Genomic DNA, 20575 nt, shown 5'->3' on the forward strand with positions numbered 1-20575 from the left:
ATGAAAGTAGTTAATTTAATGTATACATTAAAGAAGGACATGCTATATCTTATTACTATTGACACCCAATAAATTTTTGGTATGCAAATGGAGTGTACTCTGCTGGATTCAGAACAAGGATCTGAATCAAGCTGTCAATAGTTGTCCAAGTATGCAATGCAACATTGTCAAGAAGGACTCATTGCATTTTCATAGTGTCTGCAAAATGTCTGTGAAATGTCTTCTTTCAATGCTATTATCCATACTGTCTGCAAGTGGGCTGATGGGGAAACTGAAAAAAGGCAATCATAGTCCCACTAATTTTCTGAATAAAAGCAAACTACTTTCATTTTTACTGTGTTTCTTCTAAGAGATACTTGTTATTTTTTAACATCTTTCTCCCCCCTTTTTTTTTTCCTTTCTTGGAGGAAAGAATAATTTAAACAAAATAAATATTTAAGGTTTTGTTTTATTATCCTGAGTTCCTTTGATCCATTTTTCAGTGGTTGGAAACTGTTTTAAAGAAGATACAGAATTAACAATGTAAGGTGAATTAAAATCATCAGAGTGCCATTGGCATGTAGACCAATCTTTTGTCCCAAGAAGTTAGAAATGCGTTGTGTGAAGCATTCTTTGTATTTTAGGTGTCCATACACTATATGGAAAAGCCCTGTATTTCCTAGACTAATCCTATCTTTTATAAGAAAAGTAAACCTAAACTAGAATTATTTAGTGAACCAAGAGTGTATCATGTAGATGTAGCATGTGTTTTTATTTATATGTGAAGATATCTGCAGGGAAACAGAAAGTAGAATTATAGTATGTGCCTCAGAAACATTCTTTGTCCTCTCATGAAATCCAGGCTGGTAGATTTCTTTTGTAGCCCAATTCCCTGGGATGACTGAAAAACCCACTTTCAGAAAACTATTATGCTTGTTCTGGAACTTGCTTACAATAACATATTTTTCAAGTTGTCCTGTGCAGGATGAGCAAAAATTATTTACTGGCTAGACATCTGTGAATGCAGGTGCTGAGGATGAAAAATAACTTTTCAAGATGAACAGAATGCAAGTATAAATACTGCAGAAGATGACACCTGGTATTGAGTCATGGTCCTTTGCAGGTGGACATTGAGCAATTATGGTCTGAAATAAGCATTGTAAATAGGCATTGAAATATAAAAATATGCAAAACAAGCAGTGCAGCACATTGATTTTGTATATATAACATGCAGAAATGCCTTTCAGTCTTGTAATAGAATCTTGGAATGGTTCATGTTGGAAGATATCTAAAAATCACCTAAAGGATCATCTTGTTCCAACCCCCTTGGACAGGGCCATTTTTCACTAGACCAGGATGCTCAGAGCCCCATCCAAACTGACCCTGAATGTTTCCAGGGGCACTATCACCTCTCTGGGCAACCTGTTCCAGTGTTTCACCACCTCATTGTAAAAAACCTTTTCCTTATATTTAGTCTAAATCACTACTCTTTTAGTTTAAAAGAATGTGCTTTTAAACTTGTGCTAAACCAACAGACTCTACTAAAGAGTTTGTCCTCACCTATAACTACTGAAAAGCAACAATAAGATCTCCCCAGAGTATTTTCCAGGCTGAGCAATCCCAACTCTCTCAGTCTGTCTCCATGCCTCTGGTAATTTTTGTGACCCTCCTCTGGACCTGGCTTAAGAATTCCATGTTTTTCTGGTCCTGCAGCCCCCAGAGCTGGTGCAGCACTGCAGGTGGGGTCTGACCAGAGCTGAGCAGAGGGGCAGAGTCACCACCCTCGCCCTGCTGCCCCCTCTGCTGTGGGTGCAGCCCAGGATTTTTTGTTTGTCTGGGCTGCAATCATTCACAGCTTGCTAGAGTTTTTGTCCTTCTGACCTACATGTGGCTGTCATACTAATGAAATCCCTGGCACCTAAAAATTAGCATGCCGTTATATAGTATTAAAATATTTGTCAAGAATGGGTGGAATATTCTTCATATGCATATTAATACTTATTTTTGCTTTGGCCTATTACAGTCTCAGCCACAGCATACATTGGTGAAACATGTACTACCTGAAATTCAGTGTTCTGAACTAGGTTATACATTTTTTTGAAAATAATATCCTCTAATTCAGCTGATTAACTAACTATCCGGTAAATATATTCAAATTTGCTTTTGGTTGCAGTTGAGACCAAATTGTCAGCTAAGAACTGGATTAACAGTTTAATCCATCACTGGATTAAATTATATTTCTAGCTCCTCTAATATGCTAGTCAGGAAGTGGAGAATGCTCAAGAGCATTAAAGAAAACTGCTGATCCTATTACAGGAGAATATGCTGCTGGATGGATTGAACACTACTGTTTTCCTCCATCTCTCAATGAGAGTAGCATAAATAAGATTAGGTGAAGAAATCACTCAAACCTGTATAACAGCAATTTACTCATATTTTTTGTGGGGACATCTTTCCAGATGCCCATCTTTCTCAAGCATTGATGATGATGAATTTTTCAAGACAGCGTTTTAAACCTGTGTTTCCTCAATTCTCATATATTGGAATTTCCCCACTGACTTAAGAAAGCCATTGAGTCTAGTGCAGTGCCAAATGGTTTGCCTTGTAAAATCCAAAGAGTTACCTTAATCAGCTAAGGAACAACCACTTCAGAGATATAGTCAGCTTTCCATTTAAAACCCTCTTAACTCCTCAAAAATTGTGCAGACCAAAAAGGGATAAATCACTAATTGTTTCTTTGTGTACAGTGTTCCTTAAGGACCACATTTCTTATTTGATCATTTTAAGCAAAAAATAAGAACAGTTCCCTTTTGAAGTCTAAAATGGTTAAATAAGAAATACTACATCAATTTATGGAGTAAGAAAAATATGCAAATGGGAGAAAATAGAACCATTAGATCACAGCTTTAATTAATTTATTTTATTAATAAGATTGTAATTTAAGGAAGAAAATCCTTTTAAAGAAAGAGACACCCAGTGGAATCTGAGGTATTTTCAGCTTGATGAATTTGAATATGTCAGAATCCAAAGTGTGGAGATGCTACTCTTCTAGTTCCATTTTGATTGTCAAGCATATATCAACTTTCTTATAATTAATTGAAGATACACAATCAGCAAAAAAGACCAGAAAATACACTTTCACAATTCCTAAAATATACTCATATAGAAACCATCTACAATAAATTTTGTGGAAGCCAAAGAAGTGTAGCAATGCAATAACTGCATTCAGATAGAAAATGCTGCATGTGTCATTGTATGTTTGTGTGAACAGAGCCTGTATGAAAGTAACAAAGTCTCATATATGTGTCTTTGTAGTTTTTATACCTATTTAGATGTCTGGCACCCCATGGATTTTTAGATATTAAACTTGGCTTTTATAATTTGCATTTGATTTGAAGCTCAAAAGTTTTGGAGCTTTTCAGATGTGGATCTTGAAGACACTGAGTCTTATCTGACATTACCCCTTAGGCTGTTATCTAATCCCACACAGTGACTCTCAGATTATAGATAGGTGGTTTTATCATGTCAGATATGTCATTAACAAATCATTAGATACAATAAAACCATAATGGAATAGGATTTTTTTATTTCTCTGCCTGTATTTCATTCTATGAGTACATAGATCAAGAACTGCTGGCCTTTGAATTATCTGACCACTTTGTGCTCTCTCAAGCCTTTCCAGGGAGAGGGATAGCAGTGAACAAATAGACAGAAGAGAAATGGTAATGGAGAGTCATCAATTTTGAGAAGTTATTGGCAGCATTTTCTTCTGGACATAAGTTAAATCCAGCAGTTCTTCATTGCTGTTGCAATCACATCCATTTCCACATCTCCAGATGGAGCTGCCGTCCTCCACCCGTTGCCATGGAGCTGTGCCTGTTCTACTCCATTGTTTGCAAAAGGGAAATAAGGCCCAGGAGTTTTAAAAATCTTCAAGAGACTTCTGACACAAAGGAAAGTGCTTTCTTACCTCTATAAGAGCTCTATATTTTGACAGAAAGTAAAACATGTCCAGCAAGTAAACATGTATTTTGGCAAGTGTGAATAGGACAGTCTAAATATGAAGTGCTCACAAACCAGCCAAATCCCAACTTGTAATTGGCTGAAGAATATTTATGGCAACTTACATAGTCCATTTTTAAATAAAACAGGCCATTACTTCCATTATGATTCATTGTACATATATGTCAATATCAGGTAAAAATGGCAAATTACATTGATTTTCTTTTGTCTGAAAAGCTTGGTGTGTCTTTTATGAGTGTTTATTTCTCAGCCTTCAAGAATTAAGAAGAAACTTTAGTTATTGAAGATTGCTGTGTCCATTGCATTCAGCCTCTAAAAAGTATCTTACATCATTTCTGCAGCTATTCTCAGACTGGTCTGTTCCCTGGTTTAGAACCTTGTTGCTTCTGGCTAGATTAATCTGTCAGAAGACATCCTGATCTCCTTCCAGCCTATACAGCTGCCTTTTATTACAAGTATAGGTTAATTTCATATGTATATATTGGAATTTAAGTCCTCTATCCCTTTGAGTTCTATGACTGTTACAGTACAACCTGTGTGTACACCCTGTTATTTAATTATTTACATGGTTAAAACAGTTGGGTTTTTTTTCTTTTAAAATGGGAATTATTTTCTTCACATTTTCCAAAATCATTTTGATGATTTTGTGAGCTACTGAATAAGATCAGAATTTCAGGCTATGGCAGCTGCACAAAACTTAGGTGTAGTGGAACTCCTTTATGTTCAAGAGAAAGATCTTAAATTTCCCCTAGAAAACAAAAAGCTTTGCATGATGGAAGTGATCTTAAGACTATAATTTCTAAAGATCTCTGCTGTAGACAGCTGAAGTATCAACAGATTGTTATATGAGTCTAGGATCTCTAGGAAGGTAATCTTTTCAAAAAATGTGATCACATAAATCAGCTTTTTATAAAGGCCACAAAGGGCACCTTGGTGTCAAACAGATGGGAGCTCTTCCAGAGGAATATTCCAAGTACCATTAAACACAGTTTTATGGACACAACACATGAGGTGTTCCAGGGCAGTGATGTGATGATATGAGGCCTTTTTACCTTTTATTTCCTGTGTGATTTCAGATTACTTTATAATGATTTTTAAGAAATATGTATTTTACAGATGTGATACGTCAGGAAGAAACATATAACACTAAGACTTGTCAAACATGTAAATAGAAGATAAATCACCAAATTAGACCTTGCCTCATCTATGTAGCTGAAAACATTGTTTTTTCAAAGGCTGATGTACCAGGTCAAAGGGCTGCACAACCTGGAAGAGCTTGTAGGCAGCTGGTTTGCTGGGTACCAGCTTGGAAGACAGGTAAATATCTTATAGTCTTAAAATTTGCACAGTCCATTTAAGGAATTTTGATTTAGGATTTTGTTCTAAGTACATGGTATTTAACTTGAAGGGAGCTATCTGGCCAAAGGGAGCAGACTGTAGTGTTTGAAGTTAAGACAGATCTTTTCAGGAAGTGATCCTTGTTACCATGACCCAGATTTAGCAAAGAATTGTGTGAATCTGTATTAGCTAAGCAACACCTAACAGCCAGAAACCCAAGAGGGGTGTGCTCAAGGAAATAAGGAAAGGTCATAGGTCCAATTTGCACAGTAACTGTGAACTCAAGCATTGAGCAGAGGTAAAAATGTGAATCTATTGTATTTAATTCTGTTCTAGCATGTGACAGCATAGTGTGCTTTTATTTTGTCACAGAAGAAAGGAATTAATCATGCAAATCTCTATTGTGCAATGAAATAGAGGTTTTTTTATTGGTTGAGTTTTTTGTTTGTATTCCAGAAAATTATGTTTGTATTTTCTTTTTATTAAAAATACTATTGTGAACTAAAAATAAGGATAGTAGTATGTTTGAAAAAGAAAGACAATTTCCCATTGACAGTACGTATTCTGTGACTTTGAAGATTCTCCATACAGAATTGAAACTCAATATTTTCTGGGAAAGAAACTGGATCTTTCTAATAGGTAGCTCAGATTGTAATTAGAGATCATATACAAAATTATTAGTTGAGATATTTTAGACTTGATCTGTAGGTAACCCCTGCCTTCAAACTCCATGAATTTTTTAAAGCTATATTAATATGGATATGTAGATTTACTTAAAAATCAATTTAACAAACTTGTGTAGTAAGGATGATGCAAAAAAAAAAAAAAAAAAAAAGCTGGCTGATGTATTTGACAGGTTTTCTCTCCAAAACTCCTTTTAGTCACCAAGGGTATGTGAATGAGAAGAACTGATTTTGTTGATGTGGAATTATAGCTCATTGGAAGATTGTGACATTTGGAAATAAAAATGACTAATCAATTAAAGTTTCAGCAATTTAACACATTAGTCAAGACATAATTCCTGGCAAAAAAAAAAGTGCTGTTGGCTGAAAAATGTGTCTTAGGCATGGCAGCTAGCTCGCATTTCTTGTAAGGAAAGATGATTTGGGTCATTTATAGTCTTGTAATAACAAACTTCACTGTTTGTTCTGGAAAACTCTGAGCACAAGTAAACCTACTGTAAGTACTTTATGAATAATCTTGTTTCACTGAGTTCTATGTTGCATTTACTTAGCAACAATCATTGCTCAAATTGTTAACAATGACCCTTCGTCAGTGAGGATGATGTGATTTTCAGTGTTTAGCTTTTGAAGGTAGATACAAATCTTCACACAAATCAGTCTCCCCTCAACTGGGAATTCTATAGCTCTTCCCTTTTATTTTCAAGTGAATATCAGTTTCACACTTCTGTGTGGCTTTCACAAGACCAAAATCAGAGAACCAGTAAATCAGCAGCACTCAAAAATGCAAGAATAATATTTATTGGAAATACAGTGGGATTTAAAGTCTTTGTTGTCATAAACTACAAGAGGGTAATATTCAATTGTAATAAATGACAAGCAGATCTGAGTAAAAATAGAATTTTATTTTATTATTAGAACAATAATTATATTTTAAATAATTTTATTATTAGAATAATAATTCTAATTATTATTAGAATATTATTTTAAAATACAGTGGGATTTAAAGTCTTTGTTGTCATAAACTACAAGAGGTTAATATTCAATTGCAATATATGACAAGCAGACCAGAGTAAAAATATTGACTAAAAATTTAGATAGAAACATACTGGATTTACGCAGGGCATGCTGATTGTTGACCACAGAGCTCAACTCAAGTAAGCAGTTTCAGTCCTAGAGAAGTTACTCCGAATTAGAAGAGTAACTGAGAAAATAATCTGGCTTCTTGATTGCTGTGTTTAGGGCCTCATTGATGACAGAAAATGTTGAAGTTAAATTTGGGAATTCCTAAATAATATGTCAGGAGTCTTCTATGCCTGTACGCCCTCCTCCCCAATTGTATGCCAATACAGAATGTGTAAAGGGCGGGTACATGCTATGGCCCAAGTATTATGAATATTTTCATTATCATGCTGAAAGTATAGGTTAAACAATGTGAAACATAGGACACATTACATAAAGATATTTTGCTCAATGTACTTACTGCACGCTAAAAACTACCTCAATAGAAGACACAAGAGCAATAAAGTTCTCTGAAAATCAATAATCAAAATGATTTAAGGCCTTACGGTATTATCCACTTTGCTGGTTTTCACTGGAGGCATCTCCTGGGTGAGAATGACCTTGCTGGGCTGCTGAATGAACAGGGGTATTCCCTAGTGCTCCCCTGAGAGAATGAACACTGAAGAGAAGTGCTTGCACAGCAGGTTTGGAAAGGACCAGCAACATGGTTTATGATGAAAGAATAAAAACTGGGATTCCAGAAAGCACCACAATATACCAGCTCTTCCCTGAGGAAGCAGACATTTAGATATGTTTTCAGTCATGAAGCTTGCATGAGCACATGGATTAATATCTCCATATGTTCTTCCTCATCCAGATCAGTATGAACTCCAGGAGGATTTCCAAGAAATCTGGAAACTGTATAGGGCCAATGTAAACCAAGTACTTTAGCTGCCAAGAAACTGTGATCTTGTCCAGATCCATACCACACCCTACATATGGGTTGTGTCTAAATAATACAGTGTAGGCCTAAATATACTCCTTAAGGAGTTGCATATGTCCTTTGGAACAGAAAATTCCATCAGCCATTCTTCTATTCCTACTGACCAATAGATGTTGATGGTATGAAGAGAGAAGTAAAGAACTAATTCAAAGTTAAATTCTATTTTTTACAAGCAAATCAAGAAAGTCATCACATCTTACTAAGTAACAAAGAAAAAAAAAATGCTGCTTACATACTTCTATGCCAAACTGTATTCATTATTCATTTTAATGGTTCAGCATCAAGACTTTTATGTTTCAGAATTGTCCCATATGACTTATTCTACACTGCATAGCATCATGCCAATTCTGATGCTACCAAGACTCCAACAGTTTAGTGTAGAAAAGAAAATGAAAGGCATATTTAGTATTCTAATTCTGATCAATATCAGTAACCTATTTTTGAAAGAAATATCCTAGCTGCCTCAATTATAGCACCATGGTTGGCAGAAGATGAAGGCCTCAAAACATGAAAACTGGATTCTTTACAGAGCAAATGGATCCAGAAGAGAAATTCCTGAAAGCTGATAATGTGCTCCAATCATCATGCTAAGGTCCTGAGACAAGATAAGAGGGATTTGGGAATATAACCCTTGAAATACTTGTGGTGTGGACACTGCACCACCAGCACTAACTACACTTTGTAAAACCACTCTTGATTTGACTCTCTAATGTAGGCATAGCCACATTGTAAAAAATAATCTCCAGTATTCAAGTGATATCTGAATTGTGTGGAAAATGTGAAGCAGGACTTAATGTCCCGTTCGTGTAGTTGAAGAGAGAAGGGAACTGTGTCTCTAGTCCTGTGAAGTCATTCTACAGAGATCTTCCCAATCTCATCCAGAAGAGAATTCTCCACAAATTGCTAGCAAGACACCCCCTGGAGGACATCATTTCACAGAGGAACAGCGACAGAAAGGATTACTTTACTGAAATGGAGGTTTATAAACTAAAGCTGAAGTATTTTATTAATCCTTTAAAATCAAAAGCTGAATGAAGGTAGGATTTAGGAAAGGACAAAGAGTAAAATTCAGTAAAATCTATAAAGCCAGAAAGCAAAAGGCTAGGCCAATGTGCCAGAAGAATGTGCCCCAGGAATATTCTTTTTACGGGGAAAAAAATAAGCTAATTAATGCTGAAGTTTTTCATTAGTTTATAAATAACATATGATATTAACTATAAGATCAAGATCCCAAATTTCCAGTTACTCTACATAGGCTGGCACATAATTCTTCAAACGACAGTTTGTTTAACTACAGAATCTCACAGCACTACAATAATGCCATCATTTCATATGTGGCAAAACTTTCCTTATTGCATTTTTTCAATAGCACCAGACATATTATTTTTCAGCTTCATCTGAAAAAATAGCAGCTGCTTGTTTTCTAGTTTAACAGAACAAAATGGCCAATGTGGCAGCATGGAGTGTCTATTGTCTGTTTATTAGGTGCAAAGATTCCCAAACAGATTTCCAGAATCTGACAATTTATATCACATTCTAAAGTTATTTTGTCTATTGCTATTTTTATATCTCAAATATTTCCACATGTGTTCCACATCAAATATGAGTATCCCTTTTGAAACTGAGCATATATACTATTAGTAAAAGCAAGACTCAAATTGTTTATAAGACTGAGATCCCTGGCTGATGCAGATCAACATAACTACAGTGGTTTCAGTGCAAAATCCTTAGTCAAGACCATTTTTGCTGGAATAGAAAGCATTTTTTTTTCAGTTCTATATCTTTTCTAGTAATTTAACTAGGCTGTTTTGAAATAAAGAAAAAATATCAATCCAATTTCTATAAATAAATCTCACTCATAAAATAAAAGAGCATGAAAGTTTTTTCATATTTTCCCAAACTGTGTTATTTAATGGAAAAATGCCTTTGTAAGTTCTTGATTAAATTAGATAATTTTATAAAAAATTCTTTTAAGTCTTCATATATTTTGTAATTTCTAAAATCTGTTTTACACTTTATTTTATACAGGAGAAATCAATTATGGTAAGTGAGCACAAACAAAAAAGTAGTCTAATGTTCTATTTCTGGCTGTAGATCTGTGTTTGAAAAGAGGAATTAGCTTTTCTGAAACTAATTTTTATTTAATGTGGTCAAGAAACAGTGGAATTATATAAAAAATAGAAATTTAGAGAAAGCTATGCCTCATAAAACCCCTGAGGCCTGTACTGTTCTGACTTATTTCCCATGCCACCTCATTGAAGTCAAGTACTCATGGGCTTTTAAAAAATATTTGCTTATCCTGATGGACATCCAAAGTGTACCAGCAATGTCTTTTATAATCCGTGTTGCATTAGGAAGAATATAAATGTTTTACATTGCATATCACACTTGTGTCCTATTAATAGGCACTATAAGACTCAGATGTATTTTTAGATTAAGCCTCCTTGGCACTGAGTTTGTCAGAGTAAACAGCTCATTGCATCTGAAATTAATTCCTAATATAATGTGAACTAGAATAAGAAAAGCTGAGGCAGATTAGAGTGGATGAAATTCTCAACTGTCTTGTGAATACTTAGGCCCAAATTTAGTTGAATTATATGCACATATATGCACTCAATAAGATCATTTTAAGACAACTAATTACTAAGTAGGCATTATTTGATATTATATCCAATATAATGTACTCTGGAGGCTTCTGTCTTTTTGTATTTATTTGCTTTCTTATATTCTTCAGAGCTAATTTAACCAGGTGAAAGTATAATGTAAATTTTATTAGCATTTATACAATTTCTTTAAATAATTCACACCTAAAAGGTGCCTCAACCATAAGAGGTGTTTTGCATTGCTTCACAAACTCTGAAAGATTTAAAGGCAACCAAGCATTTTACCAAAGCAAAGACTTGACCACATTCTAAATGGAATAGGAGCAGTTACATCATGTGATATCCATTCTCTTTAGGAGAGAAGCCAAACCCAAGGCACTGCAACAGTTAAATAGCACAAGTTTACTAGAAAATGCAGTCTTTAAGGTTTCATGCTTCTGTTTAAAACTTTAGATAGAGGTGCACTGTTTTGCAACTCAAATTTACATAAAATAATTATATCTATCAAGGAATGGAATATTTTTGTTATCAAAGAAAATAAGTCAAACTTGATGGTCGACATAAACCTTAGTGAGCTGTATAATGGGGGAGGACAGGACTGTTCGTAATAACAATAATCACAACATAGTTGATAATTGTAATGATAATTGTCCTGGCATAGTACAAATGTAAACAAAACTTAGTAGACAGGCACAGTGAGCACTATTATTATGACTTCTTTTGCACATTCCTCTGAAGACTCCTATCAGAAATTTTTATACGTGTCCTTTCTGTCTTTGTTGTGGGCAGCACTTTCTGATCCAGAAAATAGAGATGGGGAGGGAATTATTCAGGAGCATATGAGTCAATGGAAGGGAAACTATTTTGAAACAGAAAGCAGATTACATGTCAAACAGAAATGTTCCAATCTGCAAATAAATACAGAAAGAAATCCAACAGGTGTTACAACTCCAAGTCTTTTGATGTTTCTCATCTGCACAAAGGATACAGACAGGGAAACCAGCTGCAAATATGTTAGGTTTACTGAAATACAATACGAGAGGGAGCACTAAATACCAGGCAGTTATCGAGGGTACAGAGAGGGATCTGGGATTGTCTTTGCAGAGTAATTGCACAACACATGTTAAATCAACATATGGTTCTAGCAGAGGATGGAATAAATAAATCCTTTTAAAAACAGGCTTAAGAAAACAGAAGAAACATAACTTAATAGATCAAAACTTTTTACAGGGGGAGGGAGAGGCCACATAAAGAAACAAAAAAAGTGAAATTACTGAGTCCAGAAGCAGGTGGCATGGTTGTGGAAATTATAACAGTTATTAGAGAAACTTTTTTTATTCACATTCATTTGTATAACCATATGGTGGACAGGAAAGTAGGAGAAATTATTAATTTATAACAGACAATAACATGACCTTTTGTAGAAACTCTAAATTTGCAAGGTTGACTAGGTCATTGTCTTTATTATTCTTCTTCACACTCTGCAAAAAATTAAAAAAAAGAAAATAGGATTTTTGATTAATCTTTAGGTACTGATAAGAATGAATTCATTGCCAGTAACTTCAGTGAGATATTTTGGCTAGAGTAATATTTCAAATTTTCAATATAACTTTTTGAATTCCATCAAAAATTAATAATGTAATTGCTTGTACGAGAATTTTCATTTCTATTTCATATGTGTTTATGACATACATTTTTGTCATAAGTATATCATGTTATATTTATGACTTTTTCCATCTGTATGAGAACATGATATCAGAAATTTTTAAAAATTTGAACAGTAAAATAATATAAAAGTGTTTGTCCCATTTTCTTTATAACTTACCCTCAGAAAAAGGGTACATGTCTACTGACATAGTTTGTAAATTCAGTTATTAATTAACAAAAATTACCTAGTCTGGGCTTTGTTATCGTTAAACTCATGTTCAAACCTTATTACAGTGCTCTATAGAGAAGGTAAGAGCTAAAAGAGAAAAAAAATCAAAAGAAAGCAGCTTAATTGTTTTAGCAAATTAAGAAAATATTATTATTATGACAATTACTTGCAGTAAAAGGATTTGATTAATGACACATTAAGGATCATAGAGTCATAGAATTATCCGTTTTGGAAGGGGCTTTAAATATCATCTAGTTCCAACCTCTTTGACACGGACAGGGACATTTTCATTGCTAAGGCTGCTAACAGGTCCATCAAACTTGGCCTTAAAGATAAATTGAATTGAATCTTAAATGTTTTTGTTTAAAACCAGCTGAGAATTAATCTACAAACAAGACCCTCCTCTTCTGCCACCCCCTCCGGTGAGAAAGGGACAAAGGCAAAGGCTATTGGTTGAGATAATTCCCTGAAAACAATCAGCCAAGAACAGTAACAGCAACAATATTAACAAATATTAACAATATTAACAAAAAGAGAGGGTGATTTACACACAAAAATGTGCTCATCCCCACAACTCATCTTCACTCATAAAGGCAAAAACAAAATTATGAACATTGTCACAGTTGGTGCCACGCAGCCTCCTGAACAAAGGAGAAAGGCAATTGTAACTCAATTAGGACCAAGGAAATAAAAGGAAATAAATCTTGGATCTTATTCCCGCATGTCATCTGGTCCAAACCCACTTCTCCCACTCAAAGTGGTACCAGCTTCAGAGTCAGCTCAGCTTACTCAGGGTTCTATCCAAATGGAGTTTGAGTTATGCTATTTGCACAAGAATATAAATTTTCACAGATGCTTTGGGCAACCTGTTCCCATGTTTGAGCAACCTTATTGTGAAATTTTCCTTGTATCTAGCCAGAATTTCTCTTACTGCAGCTTGTGCTTATTTCCATATTTTTCTTTTTTTTTTTGTCCTGTGAAGTAAAAACATCCATGAGTTCTTTTTTCTGCTAATCTCCCCCAAACAAAAAATTGCAGAAACAGCTAGACAAAAACCCCAAAGATCCCAAGCCAAAAGCTTTCTTTCAACCTAATTTTTTAAATAAAACCATTATACCTAGATCATAATATTTTCCTTCACTGAAGGTTTCCTACCAAACGGTGGCATGTATGGAGCATGTCTTAGCCACAAACAAGGCATGCATATGCCACAAATTTGAAAATCTTAAATATTATTTGAACTATTGTAAGGAAGAGAGAACATGCAAGTTCAAAACTAACAGCAGTAAGTTTATGTCTATTTTCAAGAAGATATCTTAGGGAAATAAAGAAGATACCAAAACTTCAGTAATCCTAAATGAAGGGAATAAAAACTTAGCAGGGAGAGGGAATCTTGGAGCTCTTCACACTGACGGATGGAATTTGATCAAAATACTGTTTGTATGGAGATATATAGCAGAAAACATGAAGAGAACCAATCCTAAATAGTTTTAAATTTAAAAACATTCTAGCAGCAAATCATTGATCATCCTAATCATTCAGGAGTATAAATTTGTTAATCTTCCAAATAATCATACAATTCAGAATATTATTACAGTTAATTGACATTTTCTTCAGTAGAAAAGTTTAGCTTTTCTCTGAACATCAAAAAAAAAAAAAAGGAAATAAACTTTAGTGTTTACAGAGGAAATTATCAAAACCTCAGTTTTTTACTAAGAAACAGTACAAATATCCTGGGTGAACAATTTTAAACAATTTTTTACTCTTTTCAGTGTTGCTGTTATCATAAATGCCCTTTGATTACACTCGTCCTGAACAAGTCATGAAGCTAGGCTCATTTCTTGTTTAACAGTGAATTCTTTTCTAGTGTCACTGTGGTTTGTTGCTATTGCCCCTCAGTTATTCTCTTAGATCTTTGGATATATTATTTTAATATGCAGAATGCGAAATATTTTGGATCAGATATTATTTACAGGAACCCCAGATGTTCATTAACAACAAAAATGAACTTACTTAGTTGTCTTCTTTATTCCCTGTTATAACTGAGAAAAGATTAAACTAATCCAGATGCGTCTATGCCTTTAATTCCATCTGTGTCACAGACAGTAAGGCTCTGATCATCAATAAATTATTGCATATTAATCTCCAGAGTGTTTGATGTTATTGTTTGTCTGATAGTCTGTTAAAATACACATTTGTTCTCAATCTTTTGAGTAAATCCTGAGAATTTAACGAAGTATTTCTTAACATTCATTAATTGTGGGATTTTTTTTCCTGTTGCTAGCTATGTTTTTGCAGGAGTGTTAATTATAAGAAAATATTAAAAAAAATTTAGATGAAGAAGATATGAATTTCAGTCCCAAAGTCTTTATGGCAAGAGAAATAAGTACAATTCTTGTAACAGGTTGCAGGCTTGAAATAGATTCTTCATGCTGAGATGTATAGAGACATTGTTTTCTTTATAATCTCTGGTTCTAATGAACTCCAAAGCATCTCTGGCAATTTGTAAACTAGGGTTTGTTTTGTCTTTGTCTTTCTTTAAAAAAATATTTTATTAAAAGAAAAAAGTATCTGTGATCACTTCACTTATTAGATGAAATTTTCACAACAGTAAAATTTGGTATGTATGCTCACCACATGTGCAAAATATGGTTAATTACTGTTGTTAATGTTTTACTAGAATAAAATCTAAAGAGAGTCAAGCAAGCAGAGTTAATTACTTATTTTAATAAATTTTGGATTTGACAAATAAATGGACAAAGGCTTAGCAGAACTTTTCTGTACACTGACATTATTCAGTACTCAGCAGAGCTTAATCAAAATTTCCAACTAGTAGAGATAGAAATTGCAAGAAGTGGGTAAATCTTCAGGTCATTCCCATGAGTATGTTTGAAGCAATGCAAGTGCCGTTTCCTCCTGTGAGATGTATCCTAAGGTCAAAGTTTTTCCTGGGTGAATAAACAAATTTACAAAGAAGGTAATATTGCATGGCAGTATTTAAGTCCCTGTCTTTCAGAATAGTTAAAGTTATGGATTTACAGCAGCATAATCTTCCATAAGGTTATTAAGGAGTGATAGAACCTTGGTAGCTCAGCCTTATTCAGAGATACTGGAGGTTCTCCATGCTCCCACTGCTCCTCATGCTCAGAAAAGTTTGAGATCTTCAGCTTTTGCACATGATTTATATATAGGCTAACCACCAAATTTCCCAAATGTTAGCTATGTTTACATTTCTTCCCTGGGAGCCAAATCTCAATGAATTTTCAAGGCTTTTATGTTCCAGTGCCCTGAGATCTATGTTGGAAGACTTTTTAACTACTGACTTGGACTGGTGAAAGAGCATAGACCAAAAGAACAGCAAACGTATGTTCCATCTTGGAGAGTCTGAGTCCAATAATACATCTTCACAGAAAATATGCATTAAATAAATACATTCTTAGCCAGCACAAAGTAATATAGACACAAGAAAGGAGAACTATCATCTAGGAAAGACTGTGATTCAGTTAGTAGTTTCTCCTAAAAAAACAGGAATCAATATCAATGTTGCATATGCTGGTATCCATGTTAGTTAATCAAATATTCTCTTGAAATCAAATTCTTTTTCCAGTTCCACCCCCTAACAGTAATGGTAAACTGCTTATTTCTGTGAAATCATTAAAGGTGTAATAGCCAAAGTCTGGCACTGAGACTATAAAGGGACATATGAAGTAGATGAGGAAATATACTTCAGTAAATTCATAAATTCACAGATGTGAAAAATGTAAAAATAATAAACAAATTAGAGAGCAGCAAATTAGATGTTTGTCAGTAAACTTAATACTTGCAGTAGGAATCGTATGATAACCTATGAGCTGAAGTTAATGTTTTTTTTTTTCTGGTTTTATATTTAATGCAAATCATCTACTGAGGTAGTGAAAGTGCATCTTTAACTTAGACAGCCAAGGGTAATTCTAAAACTGTACATATGACCTCCAGATGATTTAAAATTTTACTTAATGTTATCTTTGATTCTTAGTCTCTGTCATGACAGGTCAACTAGGAAATTCACTGGTTAGTGTACTTGAACTTTCTACTAATGCTGACAGCTGAATTTCTACTTTCTAAAATTTATGTTTTTGTTAAGTTTTTAGCTTCTTCTTCTCCTAGCACAAACATTGAAGCAAGCTGGATGAATTGGTGCAGTTCCTTGGCACGTTGCTCTACCTGTTCCTCCTGCTTTCACACAAAATCCTCTTTTTTGTGAAAGTTACCACAGAATTTCCACATTTTGAAGTTCTCACATGTCAGTCTCATTCTTGTCAGGATCCAGAAAAGCTGAAAATGTTCCTTCACCTCAAAACTCATGTCAGTGGCTTTGTCATATGACTATTCAATGAACCTATGCAAAAGCCCTGAGAGAGGGTAATAGTGCTAGACTTAAATTTGAGACTTTATCTTCCCTTGTCTTCTCTTATGTAGTCAATGCTCAAAAGTTCTACCTTGGAATCCCTTTTTTAATTGTCTCAAGATAAGACGATGCCAAACCAACCTTATTGATGCTCCATATTTTCTCCTTGGCTTACATTGGTGACAATACTGCAAAAGGCTCTTTGATAGCCTTGGGGAGTGACCAATTCTGGGTAGGTTTCTGACTGATTTGGTGAAACATTCCCAGAGCTGATTATAAAGGTTCTTGACATGGTCATAAGCTGGTGCACTGGCAAAAAGTCTCACAACCAAAGGGATATGTCACACCTTTTTTCCCACATCTTGAAACTCTGACATTTCTTTTTTCTACTCTGAGCATATGAAGAAATGTGACAAGCACTAAGCCAAAGATCTTCTTGACCCTGAATGCCTAAATGAAGAATTCCCTCTCCCTTTCCTCCCCAAATTGGCTTGGTATCATTTCAGTTCTTGTATTCCTGGTAATCAATCAATCATGGGCATATTGGTCCTGCTGGCTATTCATCTTTGATGCTGTTGAGGCAGGACAGTATGAAATTACTCCAGATGAGAAGGCAAGAGAGTAGAACTGATTTATTTCAAATACACCACTCTTTTTATAGAGAGCTTCATCTAGGCCAATTCTATTGGACCTAGAGTGAAAATAACTCATCATTGGTGTGCAGTGAATGATGCACAGTGGCAGAACTTACCTGTAAACAATGTGAACAAGAGAGATAAAGAATTATTTACATTCTTTTCCAACAGTTTCCCAGGCTTCTGCCTGGTTAGAAACCTTTGTTTTCTCTCTGACTGAACTGAGAATACCCACACATCTTCACAATGATATGGCTTTGGTGGGATAAGCCTCTTCAGATCTGTATTTTCCACACAGAAAAGCAGCCTTCCTTCCTTCCTCTGGAGTTTGTGGTGGCAGCCCACAGGTATGTCATGCAATATAAGTGAGAGCAGACTCCAGTTGCTGCAGGCAAGGGTGTTTGCAGCATGAATGAAGCTGTGGATGGGCTACATGACAGAAAAGCTCCTGAGTTTTGCCCTTTGTCTTCCCTTCTCCTATCAAGGAAGGCACTTCAGGAGAATGGCAAAGAACTATGAAATAGACCCAGTCTGACTTTGGTCCTGATGCTTCTGGCAATGCCAAAGTAGTATAAATATAATAAGCCTGCCCAGAAATGGACTTGATTTGAACATTCAGCCTTTTTTTTTTTTTTCCTTAAATAAACTGCGCAATAACTTTGATTTTAAAAGAGCTGCCTTTTTAGATTAATGATCTGGCCTCAGCCGCACTTTTTTCCAATAACAACTGTTCCAGCAGTAAATAAAACACTTGTAAGACAGGAAAAAAATCTCATTTTAGGCTGGGATGTTTATCAAAAGTAACCTTGGTCTGCCAGAGCTATGATCTGTAGCGTACTTAGGGCAACACAGTGTTTGATCTCTTGCCTGAGAAATCATTTCTTATAGCACCTTGTTTGCAGCAAAGGGTGAACTGCTTCCTGGCTTGTTGGGCTAAGAAATTTGTTCCATCTCACAAATAAATTGAGCCTTACCTTCTCTTAAATACAGAAAAATAGTCTGAAACAAACAAAATTACAGATCACATTTATGACTTGCCCTCTGTTCTTGCTCAAATCAGACTTTTAAATCTTCTTCTCAAAGATTGTGACACACTAAAGCTATTTTTATAGTACACCTCATATGACTAAGATAATTTCTAAAATGTGTTTATGTAAAATCATAAATGCTTATAAAATCAACTAGTTATTATTCTGTCCACATGACAGCAAGCTTCTATTTCCCCAAATATCTTGATCTTTTGCACTGCTGCAGTATTTTCTATTCCTCAACTGTAAAGCAGAGATAATGAGAAAAGAAGCTGTGGTCCATTAAATAAAATCAATTCTATTGCACTGGTGTTGTAAGATGACAAAGGGGAATTTTTTGCTGTCTATTTTTCTTTTTCTTCTTTTTTTTTTGTTTACTCAATCTTTATTTATCAAAAACTTTTTCCAGTCAAAGGAAGATATGATTAAGGAAAAAAAAATGCTGATGTTACTATAAGTTGATCTTAAACCCACTAATGTCATTCTCTGGGATTCTACTAATTTGAATAGTGAAAAACTAATTTCTTAACAGGATCAGTCCAAAGCATAAACCTCAAGCATGTCTTTATTTTTGCTTGCTTTCCTTTTAGATAAAATTAAAAAGAAAAAAAAGAAAAAGAAAAAGAAAAAGAAAAAGAAAAAGAAAAAGAAAAAGAAAAAGAAAAAGAAAAAGAAAAAGAAAAAGAAAAAGAAAAAGAAAAAAGAAAAAGAAAAAGAAAAAGAAAAAGAAAAAGAAAAAGAAAAAGGAAAAAGAAAAAGAAAAAGAAAAAGAAAAAGAAAAAGAAAAAGAAAAAGAAAAAGAAAAAGAAAAAAGAAGAGAGAAGAGAAGAGAAGAGAAGAGAAGAGAAGAGAAGAGAAGAGAAGAGAAGAGAAGAGAAGAGAAGAGAAGAGAAGAGACATGTCTGTCAATCTGACTATCCACCATTTTTTTCCAAATATCTAACAAATGTTCCAGTGCCTTACGACAGTAAGTGATGCATCTCACAGATTATATGAAGAATGATATTTTTCTCTGAGTTATAGCCGTGATTTATCCCAGAATAAAAAAGAACTTAAAAAAAAAAATTTTGATTGTCAGTGCCTATACATTTTGATATATGTCTTCAGTGTGTAATATTGTTGTTTTGAAAGGGAACTGGATTTTTTTTCACTTTTCCCTTTTTGCATTAGCTTTGTCATGAATCCTGAGCTCTAACAGAGAGGAAGTAGAATCTAGTGAAGTAGAAAGAATGCATTTATTGCTTGTGGTTTTCTATTCCCCAGCTTGCTTAGAATATTGCCACACTTCTAGCTTTTTATGAACTACTTCCAGGCTGATTGCTCTCAGAGCTATTGCCATTTGCACCAGCAGTTTTATAGTAGAGCATGTATTAGCAGAAAGTATAAATACAGGAGGACAGTACACATTATTTTATAGCAAGCAGGATATAATTAACTTTTTAAATACACCTTTAAAAGTACTCAGCAAAGAGTTCAGCTGATAAGCTAATTTAGCATAGATTTACAGGGACCTTCATATTAAGGTTCCTCCTCTACATTTTGATATCTATATTTAACTTTGAACCTACTATCTTGTGTTGCATTGAACTTGAAAACATTGAAGAAGGGCAAAGTTAGTGTATTCTTTCTTTTTTCCACAGAAGTTCCTAAGGCAAAAGGAGATCAATGAGATTCATTTACTTTTCATGTGTTAAAGAGGAATTAAAGTTAATTAGTCCTTGAATCTAAGTGCACCCATTTAGAATTTTTCTGCATGTTTGTTCATTCCCACATTTTGCTTTGCTCACCAGCAGTTTCCAAAAGATGTATTTTCTCAGCCCCATAAGATCTACCTTTCCCCAGAATAACAGTCCTCTCACAGCTGAAATTAAGGTCTTGCAGTGACCCTAACCCACACTCTTTTATAGAGGATCCCTAAACTACCATTCAGGTTTTGAGATGGGAAAAAATACTGTTGTTGTTACATTAAAAGCTCAGTCACTCTGCAGAACAACTCTAAACTGGTTAATTTTCATTATCAT

Source organism: Lonchura striata, chromosome 1A, assembly GCF_050655825.1.
Source record: "Lonchura striata isolate lonStrDom1 chromosome 1A, ASM5065582v1, whole genome shotgun sequence".
Lineage (NCBI taxonomy): Eukaryota > Metazoa > Chordata > Aves > Passeriformes > Estrildidae > Lonchura > Lonchura striata.